This window comes from Suricata suricatta, chromosome 6 (genome assembly GCF_006229205.1).
Source record: "Suricata suricatta isolate VVHF042 chromosome 6, meerkat_22Aug2017_6uvM2_HiC, whole genome shotgun sequence".
In the NCBI taxonomy this organism is placed as follows: Eukaryota; Metazoa; Chordata; class Mammalia; order Carnivora; family Herpestidae; genus Suricata; species Suricata suricatta.
Window position 1 is genome coordinate 32,523,779 of NC_043705.1, and position 13,594 is coordinate 32,537,372.

General features: G+C 49.4%; 1 protein-coding gene across 5 annotated transcripts in view; it reads right to left on the minus strand.

Moving 5' to 3' along the window:
- FGF1 (fibroblast growth factor 1) overlaps positions 1-13,594 on the minus strand; it is a 102,080-nt gene that overhangs the window by 78,508 nt on the left and 9,978 nt on the right. The window contains exon 2 of one of the 5 annotated variants that reach the window (XM_029942145.1): positions 12,732-12,860. The exons of 1 other annotated variant lie outside the window; for it this stretch is intronic. The gene's annotated coding sequence lies outside the window, so the exon portion shown is untranslated. Of the gene's footprint in view, positions 1-12,731; positions 13,225-13,594 lie in introns of those variants that run through there. 3 more of the 5 variants (XM_029942148.1, XM_029942144.1, XM_029942149.1) reach the window with 3 other exon arrangements.

The following is a 13,594-nucleotide window of genomic DNA, read 5'->3' on the forward strand; positions in this document are numbered from 1 at the left end:
GATGATGACAGCTTTGTAGTAGAGGCTAAAGTCTGGGATTGTGATGCCTCCCGTTTTGGTTTTCTTCTTCAATATAACTTTGGCTAAACGGGGTCTTTTGTGGTTCCATATGAATTTGAGGATAGTTTGTTCTAGTTTGGAGAAGTTTTCCATCTTTATAATAATAGTAGTCACCATTTTATGAGCATTCCTTCTACGCTGGACAGATGCTTTAAGAGAGCTTTACCTGATTTACTTCATTGCATCCTCTGGGAATAGGCCATTTACACATCAAGAAACTAAGGCTCAGAAAAAAACTTGCCTGGAATCACACATCTGGTTATGGGCAGGTTTGGAACTTAGGCCTCGCCCTAACATCAGGGCCCACACTGTAGCCACAACTGGGATTTTTCTCAATCTACCTGCATTGTGACACAATTGCACCAGAAACACGCTTGAGAGGTGAGTAATGACAAGACTGGGAAAATGAACAGTGTGGTAACTGATGTCTCCTTTGCTTGGATTCTGAAGGACAGATGCAAAAAGTATGCTAGTTGGCCTCCCCAAAAAAGCCGCCAAGCTAACTGTCTTCCTCTCTTTGTATTTCAATATATAATGCTCTTCTCTGTTTGATAAATATATAGGTATGCATAAAGGTTTTTTGGAAGGAAGTTCAAGATAGCATTATTAATATGAGTACCAGACTGAATATGCAATAATAGAAGGCTCATTAAATAAATTATAGGGGAATGCACCTCTACCATTAAGAATTCTATTTTAAAAGACTATAAAATAGGATGGAAAATGCCCATGATCTATTGCCAAGGGGAAAAGTAAGTTAAAAGCCTATAAATACTGATCCCATTTTTGTTTTACACACATTACTCTCGATATGCCTAAATAGGGACAGACAGACAGAAACAGACATACATAAATACACGAAAAGGACTAGAAATATCAGTATTACCAATATTGTAATAATTTTAGTAATATTACCAATATTTGAATGATTTTCTCTGGATAATGGGTAAGGGTTTTTTCCTGGTATTGCTTACATTTTCTATAATGAAATATATTAATGATGTAAAAATAATTTTTAAGTAACTTATTAACCCAACAATTTCAGTAAACAAATTGTTTTTGAATATTCACTGTGTACCCTATATATTCCTAAGATTAAAGAAGAATTATAGGGGAGCCTGGGTGGCTCAGTTGGTTGGCGTCTGACTTTGGCTCAGGTCATGATCTCGTGGTTCACAAGTTCAAGCCCCATATCAGGTTCTGCACTGACAGCTCAGCGCCTGGAGCCTGCTGTGGATTCTGTGTCTCTCTGCCCATCCCCCCACTCACATTTTTTCCCCTCTTTCCTTCAAAAATAAATAAACATTAAAAATTTTTAAGAAGAAATAAAAAGAAAAAAGAAAATATACACATATCCCTGCTTCACTAACATTTTGGATGATCTCTGTCAGATCTTTTTCAATGCGGTTTTTATTGTATTTTGTTTTTTCAAAGTTTATATATTTACTGAGACAGAGAGAGAAGGGCAGGCAGAGAGAGAGGGAGAGAGACAGTTCTAAGCAGTGCAGAGCCCCCAACACAGAGCTCAAACTCACAAACTGTGAAGTCATGACCTGAGCCAAAATTAGAGTTGGATGCTTAACTAACTGAGCCACCCAGGTGCTGCTCAAAGCAGGTTTTAAAACCGAGTAGTCACAAAGCAGACAGCTCCTGAGACCTGGTCATTAGGAGTTCATTCAGCCAATAGGAGCCAACCAGCCTGAGAGCCCTAACTTTGCCACTTGTTCTCCAACATCACCTCCCCCTAAGCCTTATCTCCACTTCAGTAAATGGATCAAGAACGGTACCTACCTCATCAGTTTTTTGGAGGAGTAAATGAGTTACTACAAGTAAAATGCCTTGAAGTACAAACCAAATAATAACTATTATTGTTACTTATGTAGAATGGCTATGTTGCCATTCTGTTTTGTTTTTCATCTACTTTCTTCCAAAGAATATAAATAGTTATGTTTCTCTTGGACAGAAGAGACCACTGTTCAAGTCATTCAGGCATATAAAGTCACCTTTGAACTTTGTAGGTGAGATCACTCGGTCAAAGCCATTTGGCCTCCTTTCCAAGGCAAAGGACGGAGAGAGCTGTCAGGGTGTAAAGGAGCATTTATGCACCTTTCAGAAAGTCGTGGGAGTCACTGTTGGTCAAAGATCTTACTTATTTGGATTGGAAACCTAATACATATGGCTAGTGACAGACAATACGATATCTAAACTCTACTGCTTATGTTGACTACCTCTTCTCCTTGGGGCCTAGTGTTCTATTGTGTCTTATGCTCTTATGCGTGCGGGATACTGTCTTAAGACTCTTCGTAAGGAGGATTTCCAGTGGCAGGCTACTTCTTGGAAGAGGTGTCTGTGTCTAGCTGTGGCATTGCCTTGCTCCAGCCTGGCCACCATCCTCTCCTTCCTGCATGAGTCTGATGCCTCCTAACTCATGCCCTGCTTTCCATCCTGCTCCTCTTAAGATCAGTTCTCCGCTGAGGACCGAATAAGAGTCCTGAAATGTCAGCCATTGCATGTCACCCCCTAATTCTGATCCCCATTGGCTTTCCACTGCCGTCAGGATAAAAACAATGACAGCAACCAACTTTCTGCATGATTCCACATCTCCGCATAATCTGTTCTTTGCACGTCTCCATTTTGACCACATTTCCCCTTGTCCACGATGCCTGAAGTGTCCTGGCCTTCTGTTGGATTCTAGAACACACCAAGCACTTGCTCACCTCAGGGCCTTACCCCCTATTCTTCCTTCCACAAAGACCATTCTTCACCTTACTCTTGGCATGCATGGTGCCCCTCTTCTCTTGGTCTTCTCTTCTGTAACAGCTTCTCTTGTCCAGTGCCCTGTATGTCCCTTTTATAGAGTAGATCTTGACAAATTTCTGCTTGTCCCATATATTTATTTGTTGGCTTATTTGGTGTGTGTTTACATCCCCAGTCTTCCCTACCCTGTTAGAATGTAAGCGCCCCAAGGGCAGAACCACATCTCTCCCTTTGTTGTTGAATTCTCCCGCAGAGCTTTTCATAGAGAAGGTGCCCAATAAATATGAAAGGAATGGAGGGGGAGAGGGTGGAAGGAAGCCTCTGAAAAGGGGAGGCGCCTTTCAGGCAGCCCAGTTTCCGGTGAATGTGAGCAGTGTGTCCTGTTCAGCCCTAGCATTACTGTGCAAGGTTAAAAATAAAACCCCTGGGTGGAGTGAGAAGCCTTTAAAGAGGATGGGGAGAGATAATGAGGAACATGAGTGGCCAACGCAGGCCCAGCAGGATGTGGGACCGGCCAGGAAGAGAAAGGGACCTTGACTCCGGGGAAACACTGACTTTGGGGCTGTAATAGTCTGATGAATGTGAGATTTCTAATTAGTCACCAGAGGTCCTTCTCCTGATCTCCCGAACAAAAAGACTTTAAAGAGGCCGACTTAGGATATGCTTACTTCCATCCTACAACAAGACATGTTGAGAGATTTACGAAGAAACTTTCTTTACAGTGGCTGAAACAGGGGCCTCCACACCCCCCCATCTGACTGCCTCTCCATCAGAAGAAGGAAAGGCCAGGAGGTAGCCGAGGCGATGAAGCCAGCTTTGGCTCACCCTCCCCCTGACCTTCCCCAGGGCCCATCCCAGCGTGGGATCTGAACCTCCCACCACAATAAGGCTCCAGCCAGACATCCTAAGGTGTATCCACCCTAAAGCCTTAGCTCAGTTCTGAGGCAGCCTAAGGCGGGGAGGGTCAGGTCAATGGGTCACTAGAGACAACTCCGACGTCGCCTTGGAAACGCTCTTCCCCCATGTTCACAGCCTACATTTGGATCCACCCTGAACCAGCTGTGTTAAAGCCTCTGGCCTTAGTGGGAGGAGGGGAGGCATCTGGGGAGGGTCAGAGTGGGTCAGGAAGGGGTCCACCCCCTTTAAGGAAGACCATCAATCTTCGGGCCTTCATGAGAAGTCTGATGACCCAGGGGAGCAGTGGGCTAAACCTCCATAATCTAGACCCGGCCCCCATGGTGCAAGGATGGGCCCAGCTGAGCGCGGGGGCGGCCAGTATCTCCTCCTTCAGACTGTGGCCTGGACCCCTTCCCACAATCCATCTCTCTGTGCTGCTCCAGAAGCCAAGGGATGTGCTCATGGTCACCTGGTGCAGGCAAATATGTGCACGCCTTTAAAACATTGATCACCACTGGGTTTTTTCCATATCCACAGCTCTGTGATGGTCCAGAGGGCCACAGATGAACGGTACAGAGAGAGGTAATTGGAGTTTTACTCATCACGCTTAACCTCTGAGCCACTCTCTCCAGGCAGCACTGTAGAGAAGGAACCCAGAGCCTTAAAAGGACCAGTTCCTCACCCCAAGTCACTCAGGAAAGAGGGGCTGAGCACGGGACAGCTCGAATGCAAAATCCAGTGCAGGCCAGCCTCCTGCAGACTGTCCCTTTCATCCCCGCAGTTGATTTTCAAATGACTTTCTCACTCAAAGCCCTGGACCAGGGCCCTTGAGCAGAATTTGTGAGCAGTCTGTCCCCTGAGAAACCACACGACCTTGGCCCGTGGGAATCCCAAAGCCGCTTTGGGGACTGAGCAGAAGGAGCCTGCTGGGGTTGACCCCTTCATTGGTTGTTTGTTGGAAATGGCCTCAGCCTAAAACTGCTGAACAAATGGCCTGTGTCTGTTCCATGCTTCAACTCCTCAAGGGATCTGTTGCTTTCTCGGCTAGTTCTAGTTTCCTGACGTGAGGATTTTGAGTGCTGAGAAAGCACAGGGCAATCCTTGTCCCTTGCAACAAAAAAAGCTGATGGAGGGACAGCAGGACACCAGCTGAGCACCTTCGTGCCCCAGGGCCAATTTCTTTTTCTTTCTTTCTTTTTGTTTTTTGTTTTTTTACATCAAATACATTCTTATGAAGCCTTCCAAAAATGCCTGAGCCAGACTGCAGACCTGACGGCAGCCATAATTAATATTATTGGGCAAATACTGTGCTATGTGTTGCATACTGAAACATTTTTGGTGCTTTACATGTATTGTCTCGCTGAAGTCTTAACCCAACCCTGTGAAAGAGCAGCACCGAATGCTGACGATGGAACGCAGTACGGACTTGGGGCCACAACCCCCAGCAAATAGCTGCTCCTGTTCTCTGTTTTATAGAAATGGACTGGCTGTGTAACTTGGCCAGGGCCATGTAGCTACTGAGGCTCAGGGCCAGGATTCAAACCCAGTCTTACCCTAGAGTCTGTGTTGTGGGCCATTTTGCGACCCTACCTTTATGAATCACAGACTGTCACCCTGGAATAATGGGAGGGTAATGAGAGCAATGGGGCTGGATTGGAACCACGAGAAGAGTCTTGGGCTTCCGTGTTAGCTCTCTTTCCATGGAAGTTAGGACTCTGCTTCCGGAGCCCTCAGCAAAGACATCCAGCACCAGCCAGGGAAAATGGCAGCAAGGTTTTTGTGGCCAACCAAGTGGGGATTTTGCCTTTGCTTCTGTAACTTAAACATCTTATCGCTAAAGGCCACGAAGGCTGGGTCACCCCAGCTCGTGACTCTGAACCAGGAGAATGTTCTCTGGGCGCCACACTTGCTCCATGTGGGCTCCTGGGGAGGACTGGAGCCTTCATCTCAGCTCTCCTGCAGTTGCCATTTCTAAACTCTGACAGAGACTCTGAGGAAGGAAAAGAAGAGTCTCATTTTCTAGACGCTCTTTATGTCCCCAGAGGTATTGGTGCAGCACTTTGCACACATTGATTAACCAATGCAAATACTGCTTGTGTTCCCATCAGACTGATGGCGAAGGCAGACACGCGCTGGTCCGTCTGCCTCCATGGATGTGAGGCCGGAACACGGCAGATCGACGTCTCCCTTCTAGGTGCCTGACATCACTTGTGTGCCTTCGCTGCCCATCAGCCAAAGAAATTATTCATCTCTAAGCATGAATAATACCACAAAGCTGGATTTTTCCAGGCAACCAAAGTGAGTTCTCTGAAGAGATGAGACTAGGCTGGCTAAGTCAGAGTAGGTGGCATATGGCATTGGGTCCATGGGGGTGTGGTCCCCAAAGTCAGGCTCACAGCCTCTGGATGCAAACTTGTCAGCTTTGCTTTCACATGTGATGTACCTCTTTCTAGAACTGTGAGAAGCAACAGAGAGTGGGAGATCCCACTGCTGTCCTGGGCCTTGGATTTCTCAGTCCAAGATTCAGTGATTCGCTCATTCATTTGTGGGGCCGATATTTATTGAGCACCTACTCTGTGGCTAGGCTCTGTCCCGGGGATACGGCACGAAACAAGATGGATGAGATCCTGCCTTCATGAGGCTCATGTTCCAGTGGGAAGGACCAGCAATAGCAAGTGTTAAAAAAAGAAAAAGACAAAATAGATACGAACTGGAGCAAGTCCCATGACAGAGACAGGGAAGGAAGCCTCTTCGGGGAGTTGCTGAGAGAGGCGAGCCCCACGGATGAAAAGACGTGCTATGCAAAGGACAGGATTGGGGCACCTGGTGGTAAGCGTCTGACTTCGGCTCAGGTCATGATTTCACGGTTCATGGGTTTGAGCCCCAGGTTGGGCTCTGTGCTGACACTGCGGAATCTCCTTGAGATTCTCCCTTTTCCTGCCTCTGCCTCTCTCCTGCTCATGCTTGCTCTCGCTCTCTCAAAATAAATAAATAAATAAATAAATAAACAAATAAATAAATAAATAAATAACAAAAAAAGAACAGGGTAGAGCATTAAGGCAGACGGAACAGCAGTCACAACGTCCAAGAGGCTGGTAAGGACATGGAACCGCAGAGGAACAGAAAAGAGGCCTGTGGGGCTGGAGTGGGTGGGAGAGGGAAGAGGAGCAGGGTCAGGGGGTCCTGCTTCCCAAGAGGCCCTGGGCTGCTCACTCACCTTCCCGAAAATCATCTCTCTTTTCCACAGTGTGCTCCACTTGCTTCAAAACCTCAGCCTTGCTTCACCAAATCCAGCCCCTCTTCAGAAAGGAAAAGGAAGAGAGTTCTTTTGGGGCCAGGCGGGGCATTTGCAAAGGCGTTGCCTTCAGTTTTACATCAGGGCTCCTGTGTGGATTATGCCAACGACCGCTAGTGCTGGCGAGAAGTTTCCCGGTGACAGAAATGGCGTGCAGGAGAAGGGGGGTGCTCGGGCACCTGCGAGGCTGCGGGCCCACCTTGCCGCCGCTCCATGAACTTCCGAATAAGGCAGTGTTTGGCATCAGGTCCTCTGTACAGCTTCTTTCACCGCTGGTGCCCTCGGGGGTCTTTCTGGGCTCTCTGCCCCCACCTCTTTCCACTTCATCACTGGAATCTGCGCCATTCTCCACAGCCCCCATGGAATAATTAGCCTCTGGAATGCACGCCTGCCCCTGCACCTTCCCGCAAAGTACTGCAAGCAGACAACATTTGGAGGCCTCCCTTTGCCTTCCAAATGCTGCCACATGGGGGGCTGCCTGGCCAACCTGTTCGAGCTGCCAAGCTTGCTTCCTAACCTCGCTGACAGGACAGAACTATTTGACCCTCCCCAATGGAGCCTTGACAAACCCCTAGAATGTGCTCTGTTGAGGGTCGACCATGGCTAGAACACTTTTTAGAAAGTGTCCTGGAACTTCAGTCCCTAGAGGTGAAGCAGCCAACCCCAAGTGTGTGAGCTCAAGAAGTCTGATGTCTTGTTTTCGGGAAGACCCATTGCTCATTCGTGCCTTGACATCTCTATCCCAACATTCTCTTTGTTGAAAGGAGTGTGATGTATCCAGGATCTCTTCCTTCTCTGGCCTCCTCTGGTTCTTATTTGAAGGACCCAAACTGTCAACATGGCTGCCACGGTCTGGCCCCCTCCTGGGCCTTGTGCTCTGACTTGTCCCCCTTCTTTCCTGCATTTCTTCTTCCAGCCACACTGGCCTTTCCTCCACCCATTGGCAACACCGCACTTCCTCACGCCGTGTGACTTTTGTAGCATTTCCCCTCCATCTGAAACACTCATCCCTCACCCACTGGATGCTTGCCCATCCCCCACATCTCAACCCCAGCATCTCCAACTCGCCAAAACTTTTCCAGACACCATGACTTGGTCTGGTGCAGCATATGCTTTCCTGAGATACGCAGGAGAATTACTGTGTGATTGAATCTGTGTCCCTCTCTAGCCTCTAGCTTTTGAGAAGATGGGGCCATCCCTTCCAGGCTGTGTCACAGCCCCAGTGTCTAGAATGCCCTCTGGCATACCTCACATGGGCACTAATGACCTTCAAGTACCCCCCATCCCAGGCCCAACTCTGTTTATCCGGCTGCCTCTTCCTTTCTTTACTTTTCCTTCCCTCTCTCCTGCCTCCTCAATCTCACTACTCATTCCTTCTTCCTTCCTGGGACTTAGGCCTACCTATGAGTCCCATGAACACTGTTTACAGTCAGCAAAAGAACAGTCATGAGTTAAAGAAATGAGAAAGTTGTCATAACTTGGTAAATGTGTTGGCCTCCAACTAGATGGTGCCCAAGAGGAGAGGAAATGGTGCCTGGAACACAGGCAGCCGCACAGCAACGGACTCAGGGACTGAGTTTGGGGTGATGTAGCCCCTAGGGGGCTAACCTAGGAACCTGGCTCCCACCACTGTAACTTTCTAGGGCTCCCACAAGTACCACAGACTGGGTGGCTTAAACAACAGAAGTGTTTTGCTCACAGTTCTGGAGGCCAGAAGTCCACGGTCATGGTATCAGCAGGGCTGGTTCCTTCTGAGGGCTGGGAGGAGAAGCATTGTTCTAGGCCTTTCTCTGTGACTTGTAGATGACCCTCTTTTCCCTGAGTCTTCGTGTCATCTTCCCTCTAGATGTGTCTCTCTGTCCCAATTTCCACATTTCACAAGGATGCCAGTCACACTGGCATTAGGGCCCGCCCTCATGACTTCATTTAAACTTGGTATCCTCTGGAAAGGCATAGGTCAGATAAGGTCACGTTCTGATACTCTGCAGGTTAGGACTTCAACATATGAATTTAAGGAGAGGACATACATAGTTCAGCTCCTAACACCTGCCTTCTGCCTGCCCATCGCCCCAACCCTTTCTGGTTTACTGAATAAGAAAAAAGTAGCAATGCACAGGACCACATCATCTTCTGAGGAAGTTACATGGAAGTGGACCAGAGAAAAATGTGAATCAGGGAAAGGTGCTCAAAAGCGAGAAAGTGGCAAACAGGTAAAACTCCACTTACATGGAGCTGGGTACCTGGTTTTTTAAACAAGCTCCCCTACGATTCTTGCACATGTTTGTTTGCAAACTACAGGCCCTGGAGAGATAGAGGTGGGTCTTGTCCGAAGTACCCCCACACCTGCACAGCTCGGGTACAGGGCGGGTGTGCTCCCCATCACTAGCATTCCGTGGACAAAGCGAGGTGGTCTTGAGCAGATAAGCATAAAACAAATCTGTGACATTATCAGTGTTCCCTCAGAGGGGTTGTGCTGGCAGATGAAGTCTTTTCTGTCACTGTCACCTACACTGCAGCCACACACTAAGTGCTGGATTGCCCATTCCTTCCCTCTCTACAACTGGAGTCACCCAGTCTTGATGTCCAGCTTAGCCCAAGATGGCCTCTGACCTTAGGCCTGGAGAGTGTAAGGGGGGCACTGGCCCAGCAGGCTTGCTGTGCGGCTGCCTGTGTTCCAGGCACCATTTCCTCTCCTCTTGGGCACCATCTGCTGACTGTTTCAGGAAAACCTGAGGCCCATCTGGTCTCCCGTGCCTGCATTTATGTCTTGTTCCTGAAGTCCTGGTCTCAAAAGCCATAGGTCCTCAAGGTGGAGATTCTGCCTGTGGGCCAAGCTGGGGTCTGCCTTTCTCTCTTTTTTTAATTTTTTAAAAATGGTTATTTATTTTTGAGAGAGAGAAACAGTGTGAATGGGGGAGGAGCAGAGAGAGAGAGGGAGACACAGAATCTGGAGCAGGCTCCAGGCTCTGAGCTGTTGGCACAGAGCCTGATGTGGGTCTCGAACCCACGAACTGTGAGATCATGACATAAGCTGAAATTGGATGCTTAACTGAGCCACCCAGTCACCCCTAGGGTCTGCAAATGGCCAGCCCAGCAAGCCTCAATGCCTGCTTCCCAGGGTTGTTATGAGAATTCAGCAAGGCACATACATGTCAAGCCAAGTAGAGTACCCAGAACACAGTAAGGGCACAGAAAACAAAGTATCACCTTGGACTTTGGAACAAAGGACTTGTGGACAGCGTTTTCAGGACTCACCACTCACTAATAATACTAATAGCAAATACTTCATAATCACCATAACCCAGCCACTGTGCTAAGAGCATTACTCACTTGATCCTTTCAACAACAAGGTTGGTACTTTATTATCCCATTTTACAGATCAGGAAACTGAGACACAAAGCCACAGGATCAGTAAGTAAAGAAATCAAAGTCTGAATTTGAACCCCTGGGAGCCCGGCTGAAGAATCTATGCACTTGGTCGCTGTGTTAGGCTGCCTCTCTTAATTAGGGATATTTAGGAATAATCAAATGCTTACTTTTCCCTTCCACCCTCTCCTCTCTCTGTAGACCACTGGCCCGGATGCTTGTCCTCGTTCCCATACTTTGGACCCTGCCTCCCAGCTGAGCTGGACATTCTGTCAGTCCCTGCCCATTCTCTGTCACCGCCCCCCCCCACCCCCAGGTAGGTGCCCTCCCTTTTCTGTGGCCAAGGGCTCTTCTGGGCTCAGTCCAGTTGTACCTTGAGATGGGAGCCCTTGTGAGTATTCACTGAGCATTTGTTGATTAGTGAAAAACGGGAGGAAACCTTCACTCGCCTACAATACGTTTCACATGTAGGCATCAGATTTACCTAAAACAGGTGTCTGTGGCACAAATGACGGATTATTTTTCCAGTGGCTGAAATCAAGGAGCCAAGTTTGATGAGGTGGATGGGGAATGCCTTCCACTCTGCACCATCCCTCCCTCCTAGAAGGTAGCCCAGCTGGCCTGGCGGCTCCCGCCTCTCCAGGGCTTACTAGCATCCACGGAACGCACGTCAGCCAAGTAAGCCTGGGGTCAGGCATCCCTTCGCTTTGGTGTAGACGGAGCACAAGATATGATCAACCATCACCTCCGAATATGTCGTCATCATGTTGACGCTGCTGGCCTAGGACTCAAACCACTTCCCCAACCTCAGAGCGCGTCCTTAAGTCCTTTTTTGGGGGCCCAGGGAAGCCGTATCTCTATGTATGCACCAGATCTGGGAGGGAGTTTACAAGAAATGCTGTTGTCTCCCTTACTTGTGTATTCACTAGGCTTCTGATTAAGTACTTCATTTGCCAATCCATGTACTCACACTAACAAAGGCAGGGGCCACAGAAGAGGGCCTCCGGTGTCCCCCAGCTGTCCTCAGCAGCACAGCGGATGCTCTTGCCCTCACATATACAGTCTCAAAAGGGGAATTTCCTCAGAAGCCCTCAATGACCAACACAAAGAAAACAAAGGAAAAGGGAATTTGTGACTGTGAACCACAGGTCTCCACCAAAATCCGCACTGTTCACCCAGACGGTCCCAGTAAACAGCCGACCAGGCCTGCACCGGACACCACTTTGCAAAGCCAGGCTTATGTTTCTTTTCAACCCTTTGCCACCATCCGGCTGGCTGGCTCAGACCCACACAGAACCCGGCTCGGCGTCCTCTGGCGGATGCTTGCCTCTCCCACCGCTGTCTGCAGAACTACATCATAAACAATCACATCCCTGTAGGGAAGGAAAGGGAAAGTGCCAAAGCAGAAGAAGAATGCAGAAGAGTGGGGGGAGGGGGACGAAGCAGCTGGAGAAAGCACAGAGTGTTTACATTCTGCTGAGTCACAGAGGGAGCTCTTGGACCCCAGTGCCCAGATAAGGTGAGTTCCTCTTGGGTCTCTGAAAAGTGGGTACCTGGTGCCTGAACTGTCCCCCAGACCCAGAGGTCTGAATTTTACAAGCGTCCTCAGGTAATAGTGATGTGGTTGTGGCCAGACTTTCCCGCACCTTCTCCTCTAGTGCCAGTCTGCAGGCTACTGAGGTGAGGGTGTGAGGCTCAGAGATCAGAAGGAAGGTAAAAAATAGCCCAGGTGAGCCGTGGGGCTGTCTGAATACCAGCCTATCCTATTGCATTCAGCTAATCCTATATTTCAGCCAGACTTTTATATCAAAATTTGGATACAGTCTGAGGTGCTCAGAGAACAGACTTCCCGAGGCAGCTGAAGGTCCAGGCTCCGCAGGAGAGTGTGTGACACAGCAGGCTCCTGCCCGCCAGGCTTACTAAAGCCACACATTTTGCCTGCTGAGGAGCCGAAGGGGCTTGAGTAAATGAGAGCTGTCCGCCCCCTCCCGTCCTCATCGGCCTGGCAGTAGAGGAATAAACGTGCTGGGCAGCAATGGTGCATGGTTATTTTTACCGTCTCTAAACTCTAGGTGCTATTTTTACATGCCTGTGCTATCAGCGAGCCCGCTCCCCAGAGCTGCCGGCACCACGGTTTAAACTCAGCCAGAGGTGAACTTCTGCGGGGAACTGGTTCCAGTGGTGTCTGCTTAAAACATCCCACTGCCTTACGTCTTCCCGATTCTTTCCCCTCTCCGTGTAATATTATCCTTGCACTTGGACACACACACACACACACACACACACACACACACACGCACGCCGCTCTGCACATGCCCTGCTCTTTCCTCCCTGGAACAGAGGCATAGATTCTTACCTGAAAACCGTGTAGGCTGAGGGCTGTGCCTCTTATTCCAAGGGCACCGGGAATCCACTGGGTGTCGTCTGCTCTGTGTCACTGTCACTGTGCCGCCGCAGCTCTGGGAACGTCTCTGTTACTGCAGCTCTGTGTGGGGAGAGGGGACGGGCCGTGGCATGCACATCAGGTTGCTGGTCCGCCTCCAGACACCATGCCACAGGCCGGCTATGAGTCCCGCAGGGCTGTGTGGGAAGCAGGGGGGCAGGCTGTGGCGCCGAGAGTGCCAGCCTCTGGGTCTCTCTCTGGCCTTGTTTATCAGCAGAGGGGACCTGCCCGCGCTGACCCCGCCCACAGGGACACACACAGAGCTCTAACTGCCCCCAACTCCGGACAGCCAGCCCCAGGCAGAGCTATCGGCCAGCAGGGAAGGGAGGCAGAGACAGCAGACGGCAGCTCTCCTGGGTGTTATTTTAACGTGGTTTGTCTTGGGGCAAATGGCTGAGCTGAATGGACTACTGGCCTGTCTGAGCAGAATCCTGTTTATTTGGAAGCCTCAGTCACCAGGGAAACAGCAGGTCGTGGCTCAGAGACGCTCCTCTGGAATCAGGGCTGCCGGATGAAAGAGTCCTTTTCTGTTTTGGCATCTGGCATCCCTGCACAGGGTGTAGGTGTCTGTGTGTGGCAGAGTGTGTGCGTGTGTCTGTCTGTGCCCTTCCTGGAGCCAAGCCTTGCAAAGGGCATGTTGCAAAGCCATCCGAGGCAATGGCGATTCAGGCTCAGGGCTGGACGGGGCTGCAGAGCCAGTATTTGTGTCCTTCCTGACCAGTGGGCGAGCCTATCACTGCTGACCCCGACTAACGGATCTGCAGGTGAGCCCAGCT